The sequence below is a fragment of the Triticum urartu genome, chromosome 5A, assembly GCF_056163025.1.
Source record: "Triticum urartu cultivar PI428250 chromosome 5A, HENAU_Tu73, whole genome shotgun sequence".
Lineage (NCBI taxonomy): Eukaryota > Viridiplantae > Streptophyta > Magnoliopsida > Poales > Poaceae > Triticum > Triticum urartu.
Genome location: NC_141877.1, coordinates 650,506,876 through 650,516,676, shown reverse-complemented (window position 1 = coordinate 650,516,676; position 9,801 = coordinate 650,506,876).

Sequence of the window (9,801 nt, the reverse complement as noted above, 5' to 3'; positions counted from 1 at the left end):
TAGGGGTAAACAACCAACCGCCAATGTTCAACCACACACGCGACAGAGAATTATTATTTTTAAACAACGGCTCGCCCCGTCGACCATTATTATAAACCGCCATGACAGTTCTTACAACAGAACTAAATAGTTTATCTGGACAAATTAGGACTTAGCGACTGGTCTACAGCTAACATTAACTGCACAGAGAATCTATACATGGTGATATATATTATATAATTTTGCGTTGCAACATGAGTACAATAGAGAGAACGAACTGTGTTATTGGACACGGGGAAATGTAATTTCCGAAATTTCATGGCTTGAAACAAGTTTCTTGAAAACCACTAGGCTCCCACACTTGCGCTTTGTAATGATGTTGCCGCTCGCAAGAGTCGCGGCTTGATTGGCACGCCATTTCTCTTTGTGATTTCGCTCTCCCTCACCGGTTGTCAGTGTTGCGTTAGTGTCCAAGCTAGGGAACACGGCACAAGCCTGAAGGAGCGGTCGTCTCGCGCTTGTGGTTTGGAGTAGACGAACGTCCAGTGATCGCCTCTAGCCTCCTCTGCTCTGTCTTTAGGGAGCTCCTATATGACGCATTTTGCGTCAAATAGCCCCTCAGTCGTACATGCGTGAGTGAACGGGTCAGCCCATTAAGCGACATTCACTATATTTTTTGCTTTTTTTCCTATATGTGCTTTTGCAACACGGCAACACCGTAGCATGCGATTTACTTCCATTGTTTATAAAAAATATTTCTGAAAAAGGGAATATTTCCTGAAAATTGTGAACAATCTTTGCAAATATGAATATTTTTAGAAATTCTGAATGTTTTTTTAAACATGTGAAAAAATTTCAAAAAATAATTTAATGACTTTTTAAAAGGGTAAACATTTTATGAATTTCCCAAACTTATTTTTAAAAAAGGGAACATATTTTGAATATAAACATTTTTTAAACAAGATTTTTCTATGATTTCAGTTTTCTATTTTAACTTCTGAACATATTTAAAAAATAAACGAGAAAAATAAAATAAAAATAGAAAATAGAAAAACAGACCGGAACCTTCTACAAGCAGTAAAAAACCAATAAAAATCAGGTTCCCATAACTGCTGAATGAGCCGGCCCATCAGTCGACCTGCTTCCGCACTGCAATGGGCGGGCCCAAGTAGCAAAAATTGGTTCGCGTTTCGAACCTGCGACAACACACTGATGTGCCCTCGGGGAAAGCCAGCACGACAGAAGTGCTCTTGCGACAGATATGCACCTTGAAACAAAAAGAAATATGGAACTATCGAATTTAAATCTTCTTAAAAAAATCACAAACAATTCTGTAAACTTATGAACAATTTTTCAAATCTTCTGAAATCGTGAACTCATTTTGAAATTCCCTCACTTTTTCCGGAAATGTGAACATTTTTTAGTTTTTGAACAAAATCTGAAAACGGGAACAAATTTTTGACTAATTTTGTTTTTGAAAGAACGAACACTTTAAAAATAATACAAAATCATAGCCATGCAAAATGTACTTTGAAAGATGAATACAGTTATATAAATTTCATGTCAAAATAAAGTTCATACTGATAGAGTAATTGTTGGCCAATGCTTCTCCTAACGAAACCTAATATGATTGATATTTTGAAATAGAGGGCACTAAATACACAAGGCTTCTCCTAACGAAACCTAACATGATTGGTATTTTGAAACAGAGGGCACTAAGAGCAATTCTAGCAGACCCCGCATCTGGCTCCGATCCGCAAAATAACCGTCAAAATGCGGGTAGGGGCGGAAAAACCTGCCCGGCCAGACCCCGCATCTCGCCCCGGCTCGTAAATTTTTTTGAGGGGCACGGCAAAATCTCGGCCCCAATCCGCGAATACGCGGGTTTCCCCCTCGCCGTTGCGGTGCCCTGCATCACAGAGAAGCACTTGGCGGGAGGGACATTTCAGCCCGCGCTCCTTTCCCCACCCCTTCCGCCGCCGACTGCTCTTACTTCCGCCCGTCCGCCGCCGGCAATTTCGGCCAAATCTGCGGGCGGAATCGTGTCGCGGGGCCGTCCCCCCCCCCCCCCCCCGCGCCGATACGCTGCACCGCCCCCCTCCCCCCGGATCCGGCAAGAAGAGTCGGCCCTCGTCGCTGCCGCCACCGGGGATCGACCACCGTCGAGCCCGTCGCCTCGTCATCGCTCGGGATCACCCGCCGCATCCGCCGCCGGTTAGTGTTTGTTTTGTGATATTTGCGAGCGGTATAGTTGATTGACGCGCCGGTATGCATGTAGATGGAATTGAGCCCGTGCGAGAAGTTCTTGCTCTCCGGTTCGTCCGATTCGGACGACTCGGATGTTGAGACCATGCTTGCGACCTTTCGGCAGCAGACATTAGTGATGGCACTTGCCGTGAAGGAGCACGAAGACGAGAACCGGAAGAGGAGGCGAGGATCGACCGTCGAGCGTCTTTGCATTCCTCGAAATCGCCATCTTGGGAATGAGATGTTGATGCAAGACTACTTCGCGGAGAATCCTACATATCCACCGCACCTCTTCCGGAGAAGGTACCGAATGCGTTGATCCCTCTTTGTGAAAATTGTTCAAGCTTGCAAGGCAAATTGCCGGTATTTTACTCAAAGAAGAAATGTTGCGGGCTTAAAGGGATTTAGTGCATATCAAAAAATCTCCGCAGCTATGCGGGTGATTGCATATGGCGTTCCGGCTGACTATGTCGATGAGTACCATCGCATTGGTGAAGATACTACAATTAAGTCAGTGCGTAGATTTGCCAAAGCGATCATCCGTGTCTTTGGTCCTGAGTATCTTCGGGCACCCAACGAGGATGACACAAAGAAAATGGCATCTAATGAGAGGAGAGGTTGGCTTGGCATGCTAGGTAGTATTGATTGTATGCATTGGACTTGGAAAAATTGTCCAAAGGCATGACAAGGAATGTATTGTAGCAAGTCTTGTGATGCAACAATTGTGCTAGAGGCCGTAGCATCCGAGGATTTATGGATTTGGCATTGCATCTTTAGTATGCAGGGCACTCTCAATGACATCAATGCGTCGCAATGGTCTCATTTGTTTGCTAGGCTTGCTAGTGGTGATGTTCCTGCTTGCAACTACACTATCAATGGGCATGAATACACAAAAGGATACTATCTTGCAGATGGTATATACCCTCCTTGGTGCACATTTGTCAAGAGCATCAAAGATCCCAAAACTGAAAAACAGTGTGAATTTGCAAGGGTGCAAGAGGCAGCCCGAAGAGACATTAAAAGAGCATTCGGTGTTTTGCAATCTAGGTTTTCCATTGTCCGTGGTCCAACTCGTTTTTGGGATAAGAGAACCTTGAAAAATATCATGACATGTTGTGTTATCCTTCACAATATGATTCTTGAAGATGAGAGAGGAATGAACTTGGACTTCTTCTACGACAATGTCAGTAACCGCGTCAAACCAGTTAGAGACCCTAACCGCATTAGAGCTTTTCTTCAGACATAGAAGGAGATTGAAAATGCAAACACACATTTTCAATTTCAGGAGGATCTTATTGAGCATCATTGGCAAATGGCTGGACAATGACTCATTTTTGTATTCATTTGTATTTGTATTCATCACAATTTTTGTATTGCATTATTTAAGTTTGATTCGGTCATTTAAATAATTGTTTGTAATGTGAATGATTGTTGTATTATGTTGGAATTGAATAATTATTTAGTTTGCTTCTATTTGTTGTATTATGTTGGATTTGATATTTGCGGGCCGATGAGGTGCGGGATGCAGCGGTGCAAGAGCAGACACCGCAAAGCCGACCCATATAAAAGCATATTCGGCGAATATACTTTTATACGGGTCCGTTTGGGGGGTCTACATCTGCAGCCGTCCTTGCCGGCCTGCAAAGGCCGTTTTCCACGAACTGCAAACGTGTTTTGCGGGCCGGCAGAATGCAGGGTCTGCTAGAGTTGCTCTAAATACGAGCGACCCAACGAAATCATCGGCACTTAGGGGTAAACAACCAACCGCCAATGTTTAACCACACACGCGACAGAGAATTATTATTTTTAAACAATGGGCCGCCCCATCAACCATTATTATAAACCGCCACAACAGTTCTTACAACAGATCTAAATAGTTCATCTGGACAAACTATGACTTAGCGGCTGATCTACAGCTAACATTAACTACACAGAGAATCTATACATGGTGATATATTATATAATTTTGCGTTGCAACATGAGTACAATAGAGAGAATGAATTGTGTTATTGGACACGGGAAAATGTAATTTCCGAAATTTCATGGCTTGAAACAAGTTTCTTGAAAATCACTAGGCTCCCACACTTGCGCTTTGTAATGATGTTGCCGCTCGCAAGAGTCGCGGCTTGATTGGCACGCCATTTCTCTTTGTGATTTCGCTCTCCCTCACCGGTTGTCAATGTTGCGTCAGTGTCCAAGCTAGGGAACACGACACAAGCCCCAGGCAGCAGTCGTCTCGCACTTGTGGTTTGGAGTAGACGAACGTCCAGCGATCGCCTCTAGCCTCCTCTGCTCTGTCTTTAGGGAGCTCCTATATGACGCATTTTGCATCAAATAGCCCCTCAATCCTACATGCGCGAGTGAACGGGTCAGCCCATTAAGCAACATTTGACTATTTTTGTGTTTGCCTTTTTTTTCCTGTACGTGCTTTAGCAACGCGGCAACACCGTAGCATGCAGTTTACTTCTGTCGTTGTTTTATATTTTTTTTTGAAAAAATGTAACATTTCCTGAAAATTGTGAACAATCTTTGAAAGTATGGATATTTTTAGAAATTCTGAACGTTTTTTAAACATGTGAACATTATTTGGAAACACAACTTTTGAAAAAATCAGTGACTTTTTAAAAGGGCGAACATTTTATGAATTTCCCAAACATATTTTTAAAAGTCGGGACATATTTTGAATGTACAACATATTTTAAACAACATTTTCTGTGATTTCAGTTTTTCTATTTTAACTTCTGCACATATTTAAAAAATGAACAATAAAAGTAGAAAAAATAGAAAAACTGACCGGAACCTTCTAGGAGCAGTAAAAAACCAATAAAATCAAGTTCACATAACTTCTGAATGGGCCGGCCCATCAGTCGACCTGTTTGCGTCAAATAGAGACGGTTGGCTGCTGTGGCAGAAGCAGCAAACGAATTGGCCCTGTTGCTCGCTGCTGGTCGCAGCGACTAGTTTATCGCAGGGGGTGCTCCTTCTGGGGACATCCTATATGCCGCTCTTTGCGTCAAGTAGTCGGCCAATTGCACAGGGGCTGTCCACTTCGGCCTGCCCATTGCGGTGCGCAGCGGATCGAGGGTGAAAGAAATGGCAAAAATGGTTCGTGTTTTGAACCTTCGACAACACACTGATGTGCCCGGCGAAAGCCAGCACGACAGAAGTGCTCTTGCGACAGATATGCACCTTGAAACAAAAAGAACATGGAACTATCGTATTTAAATCTACTTGAAAAAAATCAAGAACAATTCTGTAAACTTATGAACAATTTTTCAAATCTTCTGAAACCATGAACTCATTTTGAAGTTACCGCACTTTTTTGAGAAAAGTGAACATTTTTAGTTTATGAAAAAAATCTGAAAACGGGAACAAATTTTTGACATATTTTCTTTTTTAAAGAGTGAACACTTTAAAAATAGTACAAACAAATTTGAAATTCCCGAGAATTGCGAACATTTTATGAATACGTCCACAAACTATTGAAAACCTGACATTTTCTGAAAACTTTGAACATTTTTTTATAAAAAGCGAACAGTTTCTCAAACTTCCAACAATTTTCTAAAATCTGAACTTTTTTGGAAAAACTATAAAATTATGAAATATTTTGAATATTTTTTGAATTTGTGAACAAAATTTGAAAATTAAAACAAATTTTCGAAAGCACGAAGATTTATGAAATTTGAGAACATATTTGAAACAGATATTTTTTTAAAAAATCTCAAACTACTTTGGTAACACGGACATTTTTTTTTAATACATGAACAATTGTTTTGAAAACTGGAGCATTTTTCGCAAAATGCGAACAATTTTTTAAAATACCAAAAAAATTACTACAAGCAAGAAAATTATAAATATTTCGAACATTTGTAAAATTCTTAAAATAAAAAAATGAAGAAAAGAAAAAATAGAAAGGAACAGAAAAACAAAAATAGATGAAAAAAACTTGAAAACGGAGAAAAGAAAAAAAATAAAAAGTGAGAGAAGAAAAAAGAAATAGAAGAAAAGAAAACGAAAAAGAAACAGAAAAGGAAGTTTCAGGAACCTCCTAGAAGGTTCCCAAAACTGAAGAAAAAAAACGGCTCGATATTTGCCGCTCGCTGCGGCAAACTGTAGGGGCGACACACAGCAAATAGGGTTTCGCCTCCTTTTTGGCGCTTTAAGCGCGAGCAACGCTCCTGGCACTCGCATGCGCCACCTAGTGGGCCAGCCCAGCAACTTGCTGAAAAGAAAACACGAAGAGAAGAAGTTTTTTAGGTAAAAAAAAGTTACCAGCAGCAAATGAATTGGCCCTGTTGCTGGCTGCTAGTCACGGCGACTAGTATTTGGGAAACGTTTATATTCTCCCAACTGATTTCTGACGAGGACAAGCCACGTGCTGCACTGTTCGATTAGCAGATAAACTCGTTCAGTCGTGCACTCTATATTAGGCTGGTCCCCACAATATATCATGATTCTTTTGGCTTTGTTTCTTTTCCACACGATTTGCTAGTGTATTCTTTGACTTGATGCACTTAAACTACTGCTCGCATAAGGCCGAGTCGGCTGCGGCAACAATGGTTGATGTTGCGACAGGCTACTTCATACCATCATTTGTGCGGCACCGAAGTGCTGGGAGCTGGCGACCGGGTGCAGCAAGATCTAGCGCCGACACGCCACGAGCCGGTGCTCCATGGTGAGGGTCGTGGACGTCTACCGCATGCTGTTGCGGAGGGCTACACTTCCACAATGTTGCTGCGAGCCAGCGAGGCGGCGACGGTGCTACAAGGTCATCTCGGTGCTGTGCCGCATTGGTGGCCGACAATGGGACAGCGGAGCACGGGCAGACCACCGAAGCATCGTTGGTGCTGCAACAGAGTTCACCGGGCCGCTGGAGCATCGTAAGTGCTGCAACGGAGGGCCGATGGACCATCGCCGGTGCTGCAACGGAGCAACATCAGGCCACCAGAACCTCACGCGTGGGTGCTGCAATGGAGCATTGTTGGGCGACCGGAGCAACGCCGGTGACGCAACGAAGCCTCACTAGTGTTGCAATGGAGCATTGTCGAGCCGTCGGAGCATCGTCGGTGTTGCAATGGAGCATCGTCCGCTGGCGGATTGCCGGTGCTGCAAAGGAGAATCTTCAATGTTGCAAAGGGGCATTGTCGGGCCGCTGGAGCATCGTCGATGCTGCAACGGAGAATCGACGAGGCGAGAATCATCGGTGCTACAACAGGAGCATCGCCGCCCCCCGGAGAATCGGAAGTGCTGCAACGGAGCATTACCAGTGTTGCAATGGGTCATTGTCGGTCGTCGGAGCGTCGTTGGTGGTGCAGCGGTACTTGCCAGGTCGCCGGAGCATCGCCGCTGCTACAACAGAGCATCATCGGTGCCGCAACAGAGCTCGTCGGGATGCCGGAGCATCAACGGTGCTGCAACGAAGCATTGTCGGGTCGCTGGAGCATCGTCTGTGTTGTGAGGGAGCTCACTTGGCCATCGAAGCATCATCGGGCCATCGGAGCATCATTGGTGTTGCTACAAAGCATTGTCGGGCCGTCGGTACCTCGTGCGTGATGCAATGGAGCGTCGCCGGAGCATCGTCCATGCAGCAAGCCGTCAGATCCTCGCGGGTGATGTAATGGAGTGTCGCCGAAGCATCGTCGGTGCTGCAAAAGCATCATCGGGCCATGGGAACCTCACAGATAATGCAATGGAGCGCCGCCAGAGCATCACCAGTGCTGCAGCGGAGCACCAACTGTTGGGGAACGTAGCAGAAATTCAAAATTTTCTACGCATCACCAAGATCAATCTATGGAGAAGTCTACCAACGAGGGAAGGAGAGTGCATCTACATACCCTTGTAGATCGCTACGCGGAAGCGTTCAAGAGAACGGGGTTGATGGAGTCGTACTCGTCGTGATCCAAATCACCGATGATCCTAGTGCCGAACGAACGGCACCTCCGTGTTCAACACACGTACAGCCCGGTGACGTCTCCTATGCCTTGATCCAGCAAGGGGAGAAGGAGAGGTTGGGGAAGACTCCATCCAGCAGCAGCACGACGGCGTGGTGGTGGTGGAGGAGCATGGTACTCCAGCAGGGCTTCGCCAAGCACCGCAAGAGACGAGGAGGGAGAGGGGTAGGGCTGCGCCAAGAAGGAGAGGAACTCATCTGTTGGCAGCCCCAAGTCCTCAAATATATATAGGGGAGAGGGAGGGGTGCGCCCCACCTAAGGTTCCACCCTAGGGGCGGCGGCCAGCCCCAATCCCATCTAGGGTGGCAGCCAAGTGGAGGGGGAGAGGGAGGCGCACCAGGCATGGGCCTTAAGGCCCATCTGCCCTTAGGGTTTGCCCCCTCTTCCCCTTAGGCGCATGGGCCTTGGTGGGGAGGCGCCCCAGCCCACTTAGGGGCTGGTCCCTTCCCACTATTGGCCCATGTAGGCCTCCGGGGCTGGTGGCCCCACCTGGTGGACCCCGGACCCCTCCGGTGGTCCCGGTACACTACCGGTGATGCCCGGAACACTTCCGGTGGCCAAAACCATACTTCCTATATATTAATCTTTACCTCTGGACCATTCCGGAACTCCTTGTGACGTCCGGGATCTCATCCGGGACTCCGAACAACATTCGGTAACCACGTATATCTATTCCCTATAACCCTAGCGTCATCGAACCTTAAGTGTGTAGACCCTACGGGTTCGGGAGTCATGCAGACATGGCCGAGATAACTCTCCGGCCAATAACCAACAGCGGGATCTGGATACCCATGTTGGCTCCCACATGTTCCACGATGATCTCATCGGATGAACCACGATGTCGAGGATTCAATCAATCCCGTATACAATTCCCTTTGTCTAGTGGTACGATACTTGCCCGAGATTCGATCATCGGTATCCCGATACCTTGTTCAATCTTGTTACCGGCAAGTCTCTTTACTCATTCCGTAACACATCATCCCGTGATCAACTCTTTGGTCACATTGTGCACATTATGATGATGTCCTACCGAGTGGGCCCAGAGATACCTCTCCGTTTACACGGAGTGACAAATCCCAGTCTCGATTCGTGCCAACCCAACAGACACTTTCGGAGATACCTGTAGTGTACCTTTATAGCCACCCAGTTACGTTGTGACGTTTGGCACACCCAAAGTATTCCTACGGTATTCGGGAGTTACACAATCTCATGGTCTAAGGAAATGATACTTGACATTAGAAAAGCTTTAGCATACGAACTACACGATCTTTGTGCTAGGCTTAGGATTGGATCTTGTCCATCACATCATTCTCCTAATGATGTGATCCCGTTATCAACGACATCCAATGTCCATGGTCAGGAAACCGTAACCATCTATTGATCAACGAGCCAGTCAACTAGAGGTTTACTAGGGACATGGTGTTGTCTATGTATCCACACATGTATCTGAGTTTCCTATCAATACAATTCTAGCATGGATAATAAACGATTATCATGAACAAGGAAATATAATAATAACCAATTTATTATTGCCTCTAGGGCATATTTCCAACAGTCTCCCACTTGCACTAGAGTCAATAATCCAATTCACATCGATATGTGATTAACACTCAAGGTCACATCC